The 15,966-nt window shown below is 34.9% G+C and overlaps 1 protein-coding gene across 1 annotated transcript in view; it reads right to left on the bottom strand.

Annotated features, from left to right (window-relative positions):
* KLHL1 (kelch like family member 1) overlaps positions 1–15,966 on the bottom strand; it is a 181,041-nt gene that overhangs the window by 128,399 nt on the left and 36,676 nt on the right. The gene's annotated exons all lie outside the window — the stretch shown is intronic.

Genomic DNA, 15,966 nt, shown 5'->3' with positions numbered 1-15,966 from the left:
AAATAGTTCTCAACACAGATGATACCCTCTTCTTTTACAAGTATCTAATGAGATGGATTCAAATGAAAGCCTTAAGATGATATATACGACTTGCAGTGCTGAAAATCAAGGATTTCACAGATGAAGCCATTTCAGTTTTTCTTCAACTAGATACATACAAAGGAGTTTACATAATCAATAGAAAAGCAAGAGAAGACATATCTTAGACATATTAGTCCTGCATATGAAATATGAAATATTATAAATTAATTCAAACCAATCTCATTTTGTATATTCTATTGAAATATAAATATTAAGGAGCACATAAGAAATGTTTTTAATTTACAGTAATAATACAACAGTTTCTTCATACAATGTTAGAATTTAGTAGGTATTACATTCAAAAAATGATATTGAAAGATGTGTAAGAAAATAAGCAGCCTACATTGCTGGTGCTGGGAAGAAAATTGAAAAGTGCATAAACATACTAATTCTTAAAAATCAGAATGAAGTGCAGTTATGAAATAAAAATAACAACAAAAAAGACCCAAACCAAATTCCTGAGATATGCTAATGATTTGCTTCTGAATTATGTTTTATGAATTATGTCCGAAAGCGTTCCACATAGTCTCCTACAGTTACTGTAGGCTCAGCATGTTTAAGGAGGAAGGGCTGGTCCATCTTTGTGTCACAGGAATCACTGGGCTTTCACTCCTTCAAAGCAGCTGGAGCCCTGCATAATTGAAAGTGACATGCAGATAATTTATCAGGAAACCAACACAGCTACTTCTGCATCTCACCACCCCAACACCTACTCTGTGCCATGTACAGGTACTAACTTAACAAAATGTGTTATCATTTAAAATTATGTAACTTCACTTCACTTCAACTTCTTTTAAAATAAGTAAATTCACTTTTGTAACATTAAGTTGGATAGACAAAAATTATCAGTTGGTTTAAATTAATTGATATTGTTATTTTTATGCTACAAAGGTAACAATATGAGTCAGCCTTTCTATAGGACACTGAACTGGCAAAACATTATTAAAAATTATTACTCCACAGAACAGTTACGAGCTGGTGATTTAGAAAGAAACATTTGCTTAATTCTGTTATAGCTAATCTTGTTATATTGTCAAGTACCTCATGCCAGATATTTCCTCCTGGATAAAACAAATACATTCATTCTGTGTGTGACATAATTTGCTTTTATGTTCCTATCTAATCTGGACTCAAACCATGTTGATCACAAATCCAAGTTTATTTTCACATATTTGGTTGGTCAACAGATGCTTTCCCATACAATTCTGATGATAGAGCTAAGCTCATTAGAATGGGCTGTGGGCAGATATTTCAGCTTTTTTCCATTTCACTTTGATTGTAGCCATACACAGATTTCTTTAGTTTTATTGCTGGAGAATTAGAATGTCAAGTAATTTACAAGAAATAAATTAATGCCTAATAAATGAGTTCTATAGGTTCAAACAGACACATTTCTTCTTCTCCTCTGAGAAATTTAGAAGTGACAAAAAACAGCAGTTCTGAGAAATGAAAGCAACAGGAATGAGAAGATCTGAATGGGTTCATACTGCTTGTTAGTTCAGAAGGTAGGTCTAGGTCAGCTTACATTTGAATAGATAGCATACTAGTCCCAAATCTTTCTCGCTATTCAAAAAGCTGTCTTTTCCAGGTCATAAAAAGAGAAGTACCCTGATTGAATTTATGCTGGTCCTGTGCAGTAAGATTAGACTATAATAAGCTTAGTCTATTTTGTTCTAGTATTGCTAGGAAGTGTTTGCCACAAATTTAGCTCTCTTTCCTGCTACATAAGTAAGTTTTCTACACTCCAGCTCAGTGTATCTGTAACTTAGAAAGTCAGTAAATGGCTGCTTAAAAACAAGCCACCAAAAAACAAGTGTATTTTAAATATTATAATGAAAAATAGCAAGCAATAAGCTTAGTAGAAGACAATAACGTAATCTTTTATTTATTTTCTAAGAAAGCACAGATAAAAAGCCTGTTACTTGTCCTATTTAGGAGCTATCTCTATTTCATTACAAATACTCTGTCTGCAAAATCAATGCTTTAAATTCAGATAGCAACTTGTTAAAGTAGAAATTAGTTAAAGCAAATATCATTTATTACCAATTACCAGTTTGTGAAAGGCATATATAGGTACTCAGGACCAATTAGCAATATTAAAATCACATTTTCTCTATGCATATGTTGCTCTTGTTTAGGTGCAAGCAAATCAAACCACAAATGGAGTGAGAAGCTTTTTAATTGCATTCAGCAGCAACTTCAACACAAATTTGACTGAAAATTCCCTGAGTCTTTCAAAACCCTTTTTATCATTTGTGTACCTCAAAATCCTGTAATCAGTGAACTGGACAGACTCCAGGTGTACTTTTTCCATAATCTTCCTCAGCTGGCAAGTGCAAAGCCTGAACTCAGTGTGGAAATTTAAAACATTTGGGAGTTGTCCAGACTAAAACATTTTAAATTACTTAGTTAATAGTACAGAAATAAGGATATCAAAGCATTCTCAGGATTACAGCAATGCTACTGAAGGGTGATACTGAAGAATGAGAATACTAAAAGGCTCACAAAAATTATCAACATTGCAAATAACCAATAATCTTAAAAGATTTTTTTTATGAAATGGCAATCTGGAGAGCATACTGCATAATAAAAAAAAAAAAAGGAAAAAATCCACCTTAGCAAATTTGTACACACTATTTTCATTGATAAGTACAGCATCCTGCTCTTACTTAAAAGACAAATCATTAGACAGCCCAAAACTATGAAGAAAAATCCAGTCTTTGAGCCACCACAGCTCTTAAAATAGTGTAAATAAAAATAAAAACCTAGAGAATCTGAAACATCAGACTCCACAATGCTCCTCTTTTACTAGGAAAAAAACCACTGATTTGGAGAATAATAGAGAAACGAAAACCTTTAGCTTACAGTAATGTTTTCAAGGAATTAAAGAGCACACAGCTTTGGCTACCTTTCTTGTTAAGTAATTAGTAAAACCAGTAGTTAAACAATATCCTGAAAAAAGGAATAAAAAATAAGTACTTTGAAATAGAGAATTCCTATGACTTGAAATGATACCACATTTCTCTGTGTAAACAGGTTAGATTTAGAAATGTTTCCATTTTGAAAATTATATTCATAGAGGTTCAGAAAACAACAGATTCTTATCACTGTGTATAGCAGAAAACTTTACAGAATACTCAGGTATTTTAAATGCTTAATTTGAATACATTTATTCTTCATTCCACTGAAAGCCCTGGCCCCAAATAAAGAATTCTTTAACCAGAAAATGTCATATAATTTCATTGTTACTGGAATATTAAATCTTGTTGTATTTAACATGCTTTTTTCAGTTTTCATTAATGCAGGATTGATCACCCAAACTTATCCAAAACCTTTTCAATTTAATTTAGTGTATATTATTGGGTGCATATCCAAAATACATAGTCGAGAAACAAAATAGATCTAGTTCTTCAGTGAAAGAAACATTGCTTTGCTATTTATAACTTGCAAAGCCAGAAGTATTCCATATGTAAGAGTGAAAAAAAAATCTTCACACAATTCATTCTCTAAAAATTACTTATTGAATGCTTAGAAATCAATAGCCTGTGGAATTGCACCATCTAAGATGGACTGTCAGAAGTCATGGCTCTCATTAGTGATCACTTGCAAAAAGGCAAGGGGGAATTTTATAAAGACTTTAAACAGTTTTTTTACTGCAACAACAAGGCTAAAGTTCTGTTTGTGAACAAAAGCTATGCTTTTCATTCTGCTACCAGCAATCCTATGTGCAACTACAGGCTCTGCCCAGAGTTTCAGCAGGTAAAAGTGCCAAATAAAAAAATAATCAGAATATCAAATAGGACTTTTTAATTTTACCAGATTCATTCAGAGATGTATGGCTGCTGTCTCAGAGATCCCTTTTATATGTAAAATTTAAATAAATAAATAAACAATCCAGTTCATATTATAAACTCGTTCTATAGATAGATCTGTGTAATGTATACTTTATAATGGTGTCTCCTCCTAAGGGCAATTTATCAATCAAGATACTTGTAACTCATTCTTTGAACACCATAAGGCAAAATACAGTCATAGGACATCTGTGTGCCCAGCAAAAATATCGCTGAATCCTCTACTGTTCTGTATTTCTGTACATCTTAAGAGCATTACCAGTCACAAGAAACAAAATACTAGCTATCAGCCTACTGTGTGATCTTGGACACATTGAGGAGCTCGTTGGAAACACAGAAAGGACAATGAGAAGAGACTACTGTACCACAGCAAACTGCTTCTATAGAGAAGAAATAGTTCCCTTGCTTAGGAGCTGTATTGGGTTTGTGTAGCCAGGTTTTGCTAGTAGGGGTGGAGGTGGGATACAGGGGTGGCTTCTGTGAGGAGCTGCTAAAATTTCCTCCATGTCCAGCAAAGCCAATTCCAGGAAGCTTTAAGATGGACATGCAGCTGGCCAAGGCTGGGCAAATCAGAAACAGCAGTAACACCACCAGTCAGTGGAGAAGGAGGGACAGAAGGTGCTCCAGGCACTGGTGCTGAGATTCCCCTGCAGTCCCTGGTACAGCTCATGGCAAGGCAGCCGTGCCCCTGCAGCCCATGGAGGATCACAGGGATGCAGAGCTCCACCCCACCAGAGCAGGTGGATGCCTGAGAGGAGGCTGTGACCTTGTGGGAGCCCCGTGTTGCACTAGGACACTGGCAGGGACCTGCAGGCCTGTGAAGAGATGAGCCCAGGCTGGAGCAGACTTTCTTTCATAGGACTTGTGACCCTCTGAGGGACCCACACTGGAGCAGCCTATGCCTGAAGGACTGCAGCCTGTGGAAGAGTGACCTGCTTGCAGCAATTCATGAAGAACTGCTGCCCATGGGATGGACTTATGTTGGAGAATGTCATGGAGAATGAGTTCAAAACACACTCAGATATTTTTCTTATCTATGATCCTTCACCAGGTAATGACCTAACCTAAGCTACAAGCATAGACCTCTCTATTGCCAGTAATAAAACAGATAATTGCCAGTTGGTAATAAACCAACACATAAAAATTCCATAGACTCCTGAAATACCAGGGTTTTTTAGATTTCAGTTCTTGTTAAAATGTCTTATTTTTGCCTTTCTTGCTGTAAAAAAAAAAAAGTAAAACAAAATTAACTTAATTAATGAACAATTACTAAAAATTTCATTATTCTGAAAGCAATTACTTACAGAATTCAGTAATACTGGTGACAAATGCTTTAGCTTCCCTCAGTCTTCCCTCATTTTTTCCAGAATTTATTACTTCTATTGATGAAATGAGTTTGTTCCATGTCCTATGCCCTAGGAACCACTTAAACTGTTAGGATGTTTGGTTCATTCTTTAAGTACCCAATTGATCTTTTATCTCTTTGTACTTTCTCACCTTTTATCCTCTACAGTCTTCAAGTAGAGAAACAACTACTTCAAGCTTCCTATTTCCTCTCCTCTTTCTCCACAGTCCAGTGCCCAATGTTAAAAATAGCGTAAGCTTCTGCTCACCTCTACTAGTACTCCTACCAATACTGTGCTTTCTGTCAGTATTACTTTCAGCATCTCTCTCCACTGCTTACAGCTCCCAGTGATTTAGATTCCATGGATGAACAACTAAATGGGCTCAGCAGCCTAGCACAGCTTAGACTGATATTCAAAAAATGGAATTTCCAAATAAAGATTGAGAGTGAGCATCAACAACTATCAACAGAATGATTTCAAACTTCGAAAAAAAATTAAAATATAACAATATAATACCTGCAGAAAAATTAAGTGAAGTTTAAAGTTTGTTGGCTTAGTGGTTTTTAATTTAAATTAAAGGTTGGGCGATTGGGATGGTGGGTTTTTTTTTCCTCAACAGACAGAAAAATGCCACATTGTAATGCTTTTATTTGACAAGGTTAAAAAAGTTTCACTTTGATATTGTTTTACATTACAACTATAAACTGTCTTCAAAGACATACCAAAATACTTATCTCATAAGGATAGCTTTTATCAATTTTATTCACTTATGAATTTTTTGTGAAGATGTAATACATAAAAATATTCTGATACTGAAGTTTTCAACTGAAAATTTACAGGTCTGTGCTACTAATGGGGATGTTTACTTTCCAACTTATGTATTCTGAGAGGGAATAAGAAAGACAGCCCAGACAGAAATTGTGCCATTACTGAGAAAATATCCATTTTATATAACCCTTCTAGTCAAAAATGTTGGTAGCAACTGTTTTGCACAAGTTATGCAAAATTCCCCAAAGCATGCTTTTAGTAAAGAGCAAGTCTTTGGAACTGACTTCATTTAGTTTCACATATGATAATTGATTCAATTTGGTCTTTTAAGACAAGTTTTGTATTTTGGAGCAGGTTTTTGTTTACTTTGTTTATGTGTGTGTTTTTGCTTTAATTCAAAATTTTAAATCTCATTTTAACAGCTTTTGAGACACCTAATGTATGACTCCAGAGATCACTCAGAAATCACCATCACAGGCAAAACACAGCCAGCTTGGTGAAACTAATTCAATTTACTAATAATCAGAAGAGGAGGATAATGAGAAATAAAACACGTCTTAAAACATATTCCCCAGAAACTCCCTTCTTCTGGGCTCAACTTTACTCAGAATTTCTCTCTCTTGTCCCCCTCAGAAGCACAGGGAGATGGGGAATGGGGGTTTGCCAATCCTTCCTCTTCAGGGTGAGGACTCCTTACACTCTTGCCCTGCTCTAGTGTGGGTCCCTCCATCAATGGGTGCACAGGTCCTGCCAGGAGGCTGCTCCAGTGCCAGCTTCCCACAGGGTCTTTCAGACATTCACCTCCTCCAGCCTGAGGTCCTCCATGGGCAGCAGGAGGATCTCTGCTGCATCATGAACATCCATGGGCTGCAGGGGCACAGCTGCCTCTGCACCCTGGGCTGCAGGGGAATCTTGGCTCCAGAGCCTGGAGCACCTCTTCCCACACCTGTACTGACCTTGGTATCTGCAGGGCTGTTTCTCTCACATGTTCTCACTTTTTATTTTTCCCTGAAAATCCAAAATCTCTAAACATGACTAAAAAATGATAAATACAAATAAAAATGAAGCTAGGTTTTTTTTTTCCTGACTGATAGCTGAGTTGCCTCATAGCATATAAGACACTGAACATTTTGTTCTGTTCTCTTGTATTCTGCACAGTATCCACTGATCAAAGGAATATTTTATTTTTTTTAATACTTTTTCAAATCTACTCATTGCTTCTTACAGTGTTTTTGAAATGTGACTAAGATCTCGTAGTGTTTCTCTCACCACGTAAAAATGTAACAATTTACTGTAGTATAGTAAATCCTAAAATCATTCTCATCCTTTCTGAAACTCATTTCAACAAAAAGATGATCATTTTATAAACCCTGTTTCAATTTCCAAGAACTTCCTAAAACCCAGAGAAAACTGTTGAAGGAAAGCTGATTTTTTTAAGGTTCATCATGCTGGTCATGCCAGGCACCTCACAGCTGTAGTAATAATGGTACCACTACAAACCTCTGTCACAAGTTAGCACCCAGACTTCCTTGACAAATTAGGCTTTCTGCCCCCCACCCCCATATCTTCAACCTATTCTGCCTCTTAAATAGTCTTGCTATGCAATAGAAAAAGGTGCTGGTTGGACTGCTCTCTCCCACACACAGCTAATGTGCATCCACTGCTTTTTCAGCTTTGCATGCCCCAATAGAGGGAGCAGTTTGTTCCAGCTGTTCCTGGAAAACCGATGATTAATTGAGTTCTCCTAGCTACACATAGTCATATTTTAATGATTTGGACACATACTGATATATTTTACATATTCACAGAGAGAACTTTTTATTATACTGGATCTTGCTGTATGAATTTATTAAACAAAGAGCCTCCAACTATAAAAGCCCTGCAAACATATACTAGGTGCCTACACTATTGGAAAAGTTACAGGTCTGTACTACTAATGGGGACATTTACTTTCCAACTTATGTATTCTGAGAGGGAAAATGAAAGATAGCCCAGGCAGAAATGATGCCATTACTGAGAAAATATCAATTTTATATAAACCTTCCAGTTGAAAAAGTTTTTAGAAACTGTTTTGCTCACGCTATTCAAAATTCCCCAAAGCATGTTTTTAGTAAAATGCAAATTTAGTAAAAAGCAAGTTGCTTCCTGAAAGGAGACAACCCGTTCTTCCTGAAAACACAATAGAAAAAAAAGTCACAGGAAACCTCAATTTTTAAATACACACACTGTTGGAGGACAACCAAGAAGCACAACCACTTCTCCTTAAGCTGTTAACAGTAATATTTCTCTATTTCTAGTTCAAGACTCAAGAAAGCCTGCTTCAGTAGAGTACAACCCAGCTGCTGTGCTTTCCTTCCCTCTTTCCTATTAACTATCATAGCAGTAGATAAAATTCCTGCTTAAAGGAATTGCTTTAGGGCAGGAATAAGCTTCTCTTAGAATAAGGTTCCTTCTTTAGATAGGCATTCTTTCTCCATTCTTCCCCAGTCCCATCAAAATCATTGCCCTCATTCACCATGTTCAGTTAATGAAAATTTTGACTCTCAGTTGGAATAATAAACAAAACTGTGCCACTGCAAAAATGAAATCCCTTATATTTGTGAAACCATTTGCTTCTTATTAAAACAAAACAAAAATAAAGCACCCGAAAGTTGATTTATTGTCTTCCAAGCCTCTTACGGCAAATAAATACATAAAACAGGAAAGTGTCCTGCATTCATCACAGGCATCAAGTAGTCATAATTCATTCACTGTCCACTCATATTTTAATTACCCAGTTGGCAATACAGTAGGGATATACCAGATCTATTAGGAAGACAGGCTGACACCATAAAACTTTTTTAACACTCTGGTTAAATATTTTCTAGCATTTTATGATTCCCCATTTCTACCAAACAAAAGTTGAATGAAAAGGATTATTAGAACTCAGAAATTTAAAACTTATTTTAACTAACCTCAACTTCCCTACAGAAGTGGAAGTCCTCCCAGTGGGAGTTATCATCTGGGAAGTCTGAGATGAAGGGTAAAGACTGCTGTACAGGAGGCTAATATTACTGGCCTGAGCAGTTAAATGCAAGAGGTTGGAGATATATTTCCTTGTGTTCTTGCAGAAGTGCTCATGATGGCTATTCATTCCTCTGCCTGACAAGCAGAGGAAGAAAACCAAGCAGCAGATGTCATAGTGAAAATGAGAGAAATTCCTTCTCCTTTCTTAATAGCTCAAGAAATTAATGGAAATGTATTGGATACCACTGAGCACTATCAGCTGAGCAGTGCTAGTGAAAACACAGGCTTCACGCTCTCACAAAGCACAGACTTTCAGTTTCCTAGATGCCCTGTTCTTAATGAATCTTATTCCAGATGACAAGCTGCACTGAGCCTTTGTGGTTTGCTTAAGTGGTCAAACATAGCAAAACAAAGTAGTTCTCCTATATAATTTAAATATCATCACCCAGCATTTATGCATATATATCCAAAGAGAATAAATTTTTACAAACATACACACTAAAATTTGGACGTTCAGAAACTGAAGAAGCCAGCACAACACACAGGAGTTTTCTAATATACTATGGAGGAAAACTGCCATATCTTTCAGGCAGCTCTGGCTATAATTCCATTAACAGCTGCTATCAGTAGAGTGTAATTCTTCAAGAACTGCCACTTTAAAACTTCATAAAATCAGTGGCCAGTGCCACTGACATAGAAGCTTTCTTTTAGCCCATGCTACTCAGAATAATGCAACTTCAGATTATAAAAGAGCAGTGCTGGATTTACTAGCAAGACACCTAAGAGCTGCTTTTGCTCCTCTGCAACAGTGCCCTATTTTCTGAATGGATGGCCTGCGTTATGTCTAAGAGAGATGCTTGTGTCATGTGTTAACTATCTTGTCATGATGAATGGCCTGGCCGTATCTATATGGATAAACTAAGTAAATTAGGTGACACAGTTAGTCATTCAGTGAGTGCACAAATACATACTAGGATGCAGATCTCTTTTTTATTAAGGGACATTTTCTTCCAGCATTTAATTTGTGACATAGGGAGTTTATATAAACAGAAGTTATATATGTGAGTGATGGCAATGGCATTCAGAAAAGGATAGGCAAGTATTTTATGAATATTGAGCTTAATATACATTTCAATAAAGTTTCATTGTGCTACTATATTATGTGCTGATATTCCACAGCATAGGTAGCATGTCAGAGCTTAAAGCTCTGCGATGGTAATCATGTCAAAGACCACTGGAAGCTGAATCTTTAAAATTCTCAGATTAAAATGCTAGTTCAGCTAAGTGCTGCACTTGGTGAGGTGGGAGATCACAACACACATGTGTGCACGAGCTGCCCTTCAGTAAACTGTATGAATGATTCAGCCCATGTCCTGCTGCAAGATAAGCTTTTATGGAGCTTGCACAGCATTCGGCAGAAAGCAGCACACAATCTCTTTTTGCTATTTGTTACAGATCTATCAAGTGTCATGTATCTTTTGGTGACTCTCAAAATTTCACAGCACCTGTAAATCAGTGAGAAATATATGTCTGGAATACAGAAATAAATTGTAGGTGATTTTGCCCTGCTGTTTTGAAGTGTCAGTACATTTTTTTGCTAATCCTGAAAACAGCAATTAAAATTGACAATTTGGTGAATCCTGTCTAAGACAAATTTGATGGTTTCAGTTTCTACACTGCAGGATCACTACAGCACAAAGAATTTAACTTGCAAGCAATTAAAGTCTACATATTTCATAATAGCTACCACTCATTAACCCAGCACAAACCCAAGCTGTGTTCTTCATCCTATGATCAATATGAAAAAGGTCTAATGAATTTTTCATACGCATGCATGGTAGCACAAACACCTAGCCATTAACATTGCTTTTGTCTACCACAGTATTTGCAAAATTTCTATCTAGAGAGGCTGAAATCAGGCACTAAGAGCGGTATGCTAGACTGAATCAAGTAAAAAGGTAAGTACAGACACATCCACATTAAATACTGCCCTTAATTTGCAAACTTGTAGGTATGAAACCTCCAGTCAAAACCTCAATATTATGAACAGCTACAGAGAGCTACAGAGCAGCCTGTGGCATAATTAATGCTTACCTCATAGAACTGAAAAAAAAAACAAACAAAAAACCCAACTTTTTTTTCCACATTACTGATTGTGATTTGGTCTTTTTAATCCAAAGTGTGACACAAATATAAAAATAAGACCTGGATTTTTTTTTTTTTTCCATTAAAGCAAAGGTATTTCTTTGCACCCCTCTGCCTTTTGCTTAATTTTTCTTGAAAGATGAAGTAGCTGAAATACTTTTACTCACTCCTTCACAGATAAGTCTGTAAAATCCAAAATAAGACCTTTCCTTGGAGAAGGAATCAAGAGCAGAGTACTAGTGCTCTGACCACAGAATTAACTGCAAATAGCACAAAGAAGCCAGACCTTTGTGATCAGGCATTTTGCACATTTTTTCTCACATCTTTAGAGAGATACAGATGTGAGAGAGTCGTGCCTGCTAGTCTGAGACAGGTGGAGGTACTTCCAGAGAAATAAACATGAAAAAAAAAGCAAGATATAAAGAAAGGTTTGTTTTTTGGTTTTTTTTACCTGCCCTAAATTAGCTAGTTTATGAGGACTCTAAGTGTGATGGCTTTTATGGATCTCCATTTTGTGGTACTTAGCTTTTTGCATTAAACATTTAAGGAACCTGAGAATCTTTTTTTGTCACGGATATTCATTCTTATGCATTTCAGTACTTAACATTGCAGCAACAGTCTCCTTTGCAAGCTGAGCTCCAGTGACAAAAAGAATGCCTAGATTTCCAAACAACTACATTTCTACCTACATTCTATATAATGCAACACTGGTGTATATGAAGAAGAGTGTCCAAGAGTATTTTGTAACAACACTTATGTTTCCCATTTTTTAGGGCTTAGGCTATTACATCACAGCAATTGTTTTGAGGCCATTCTCTTCCTTTTTATTTCCCATATTATATTTAGATAGAGAACAAGAGAAACAAACTGCAGGTCATTCACACAGAGATAAAACCTATTCCACTTTTGCATTTCTTTGACTGGACATAAAAGAAATTGGATAAATTCTCTTACTGTCTCAGGACAGTTTTAAAGCATGGTAGTAATGATTATTTGGCTATATTTTACCTTTAATCCATAAGGAATATTCATGAACTTGTCAAATGTTTTAAAAAACCCCACTTCTATTACAAAATACATAATCACTTAACTTCTCAGGTCTACAGAATAGTAAGCATTCAGTTCCAACTCGCTTCACTATTTCAAAATTAAGAACTACTGAATAGAATAAGATTTATTTTAATCAGACTCATTATAAACCAGGCTAATTTATACTGTCACTGTTCGCATCTCAAAAAATGCCTGCCTAGTCAAGTCTCAAGACTATTTGAATTTTTTCTTGCATATACTTGCTCTTGCTTTCTGAATATGTGCTTTCAATAGTCAAGCTAATTTCAGTGCATATGAACTAATTTGCAGAGCCTTCCATTCCTTATCTGAATCAACCTCTGTCTACATAGAGTAGTGTAGCTGTGAGTTATAGTACTATTCAAATAGTAGTAAAGACCCATGACTGATACTTTCTTTATATTCATTTCTTAAACTTTGGAATAAAAATAAAACTCTATTCAAGTATACTTGAAAAGTCAAAAAATTAAAGTTCATATAATTCATTAGGAAAATAATTTAAAATGTTACATCTTTAAGAACCCCTGCAACTATTATAAAGCTATCAAACTATTATAAAACTATCAAGCTATGATTGCCAAAGTCAAATTCAGAATAATTTCTCAAATTTCTTAGATCATTCATGAATAAATTAAATGGTTTTATTAGGGGCTATTAATTTAACATAATTAACGTCATATACATCTGACCCAGTATCTCTGGAAACACACTTAAAAATGACCACTGATTGTAGAATAAAACCCTACTTAGTTCTATAGTTATACAACTTAATGAAAGAAAAATATCTGAAATTGTGCAATAATATCTTAGAATTATAACCCATGAATTGTCTCTTCATCACAATACTAGGTATTAAAATACATTGCATTAATAATATTGTATTATAACAATGCTATAAATGTTAAAATGTTATAAAATATAGCAGTACATTTGAATATTGGAATTTATTAATCTTTCTTGAGCAATCTAATATTCAGTAGAAATGGAAAGATTAACGTAAAGCAGAGAATAGAAACATACTTCTAATCAACCCACTTTAAAAATATCTGTAACACTTATTGTCTGCACCCAAGATTAGAAATAAAGATTTTCACTGATTGTCATTCTTTGGATGAAATGCAAATACGATAGAACATATCTGAGTGCCTGAATAAATAAATAAATTAATAAATAAAGTCAACTTTATTGGCAAATAAAGTTGTCCATTTTAAAGGCAACTTAAATTATTTTTTAAACTAGAAAGTATCAAGACACTACCTGAATTGAGTAATAAATGGAATTTTAAAGCTTGTTTAGCTGAAAATAATCCTACTTAGACAAATTAAGTTCTAAGAATATATTTAGTGCTGTTCCTCCACATGATTCAGAAGGTATAGAAAGCAATGCCTACTCCAAAGAGCATGTTTCTTATGTCTTAGACTTGAGAAAGCTACTACCAATTTTCCTCTGGGATTAAACAGACAAAGATCATGAAGAATGTTATTATGTAGGTACCACAGTCTTTTAGTTTCCTATTTGGAATGTTTTTTTTACTACATCAGTTCAAATGGAAGTTATGTGTGTCTATACACACACACACATATATATATCGTCTTCACCTGTGTTTTCTAGTACACCTTCAAAATTGTCAAATCAAATGAAATCAAAACAAATTAAAAAAATTACAACAAACAAATTAAATATCTAAAAGGTGAAAAGTCGTTGCACAAAGATATATAGATTTACATAAAATTTGCTTTTTCAAGATATCAAATTCAGTAATCTATAGAACAGCAATACAGAGGATCATCTAAGATTCTTCTAAAACACTTCAAATCCATTCAAGCTACAGACATACTAATATAATAATGCTGAATATATTACAATTAATTTGCATTGGTGCAATAAAACCAATCTTATTTCATGCAGGGTATCTCTGAGAAGCCTTTTAGTTTTTAAGGTTATTGGAACAGTCCACTTCTGTTTTCAAATTGGAATAGCTCTAGGGCAATCTCATGTCAGCAAAAGGGACATGGTGGGTTTATCTGCTAAGAGTTTGTTGCTGCATAACCAAATTTTTGCTACCAGAGCATTCCTCTATATCAGAAGTCTGAGGGGGAGGGAAGAAGTAAATTAACAGGAAATCCTACCCTTAGCTTAAAAAATTAAATAAAATTTAAAACGAAAATTAAAGAACGAGAACAAAACCCCCAACTATAAGTAACTGATCACATCTGAAACATTTTAAATAGCTCTATGATTTGTACAGACTGTCTAGTCTTGTGCACTGCCCTGGCAGGTTCATTATTTATTCAATTCAACAGCTAATATTCATTAGCTATAGAAAGCATTATCCACTGCCATATCCATTTATTTACTTGAGATTATTTTGCTGAAAAGCCATTTCCAGTCATGACTGAATGTTGCCATATTTTTGGCAGCTGTAAGACAAAAGACAAGGCACTAATGCTGTAATTACTAGCCTACCTCTAAGAATGATTATAGATATGACAATTTTTCACTATTGAAACTGATGCCTGGGATGAGCAGTTTACAAAATGCATAGCTAAAGAGCCCTAATTGTGAAATTTCATTTCATTTAGTCATCACTTAAAAATCCAACTTGTATGAAAAGGTTTTATAAGTGGAACACATCAAACTAACACATGCTTAAGGGCAGAATGTGACAACTTGGCAAAGTTACAGCTCAGTCTCTTGGCCAGAGATGTCTGTAGGCTAGGAGTGCTTTGTTGACAGCTTTCTTCCTGAACCTGAGCAACTTGCATTCACAAACTTAGTACACAAATCAATTCCTGTAAACATGACCCATGTTTCATTAGGAGTGCTGTAAGACAAACACAAAGGTTTCTGCCAATCTTCATATTCCAAAGATAAATTGTCTACCACTTCACACTATGCAATATTTTCCTTCAACGAGAAGTAATGTTAACTGTAATTACTTTAACAATAATTGCTTGATTATGCATTTCTTTCATGGCTTGTCAAAATACACTGACATTTACAATTAAAAGTCAAGAAACTTTACTCCACATCAGTAAATTCACAACTAGATATGGGGATTTTATTTTTATTTTTTTAGTGGAGAGGACCTTTAACTTCTCACTAATGAAAGATTAAGGCAGCAAATCTGTATTATTATGCCTGTTATGGTGGAGTACAATTTCTTTATTTCCAAATTATTTTGATAGTCCTAATATTCATTAGCATCATGTTTTAAGAGCCAGAAATTAAAACAAGAGTTGCTATTAAACAGAGCAACAAACCAATTTATCTTCTCTGTAGACTGTCTGACCATAATATAGCAGTTACTAATAAATGTTTGTCGGAAAATCACAATCATTGCATACTATATATCATAAAATTAGGTACAATTGTGTATGAGACCTACTCTTATTAATGAAACACACCTACTAATGATTTTGATGTCTGCCAAGATTTGCCATGATGTAGAATTCAATTTAAAATATTGATGTGTGCATGCCCACTAATTTTTGGGCTTCTCATCTGTCGTATTTGGGCATCTGTCAAGGACACATTATGCTATTGGCAGGCACAGATTTCCAAGATTCATATTTCATTGAAGCTTTTCCAGTGTGCCTGACATGATCTTTTTTTCTCACTGTCAAAAAGAGTAATTCATTCATCCTATAATTATATGAAATCTCTCAATCATAACATGAAATTGTGACAGATTGTAAAAT

The sequence above is a fragment of the Cyanistes caeruleus genome, chromosome 3 (assembly GCF_971803275.1).
Source record: "Cyanistes caeruleus chromosome 3, bCyaCae1.hap1.1, whole genome shotgun sequence".
Classification (NCBI taxonomy): Eukaryota; Metazoa; Chordata; class Aves; order Passeriformes; family Paridae; genus Cyanistes; species Cyanistes caeruleus.
Note: the sequence above shows the minus strand (reverse complement) of the source record. Positions and strands in the feature narration are given on the sequence as shown.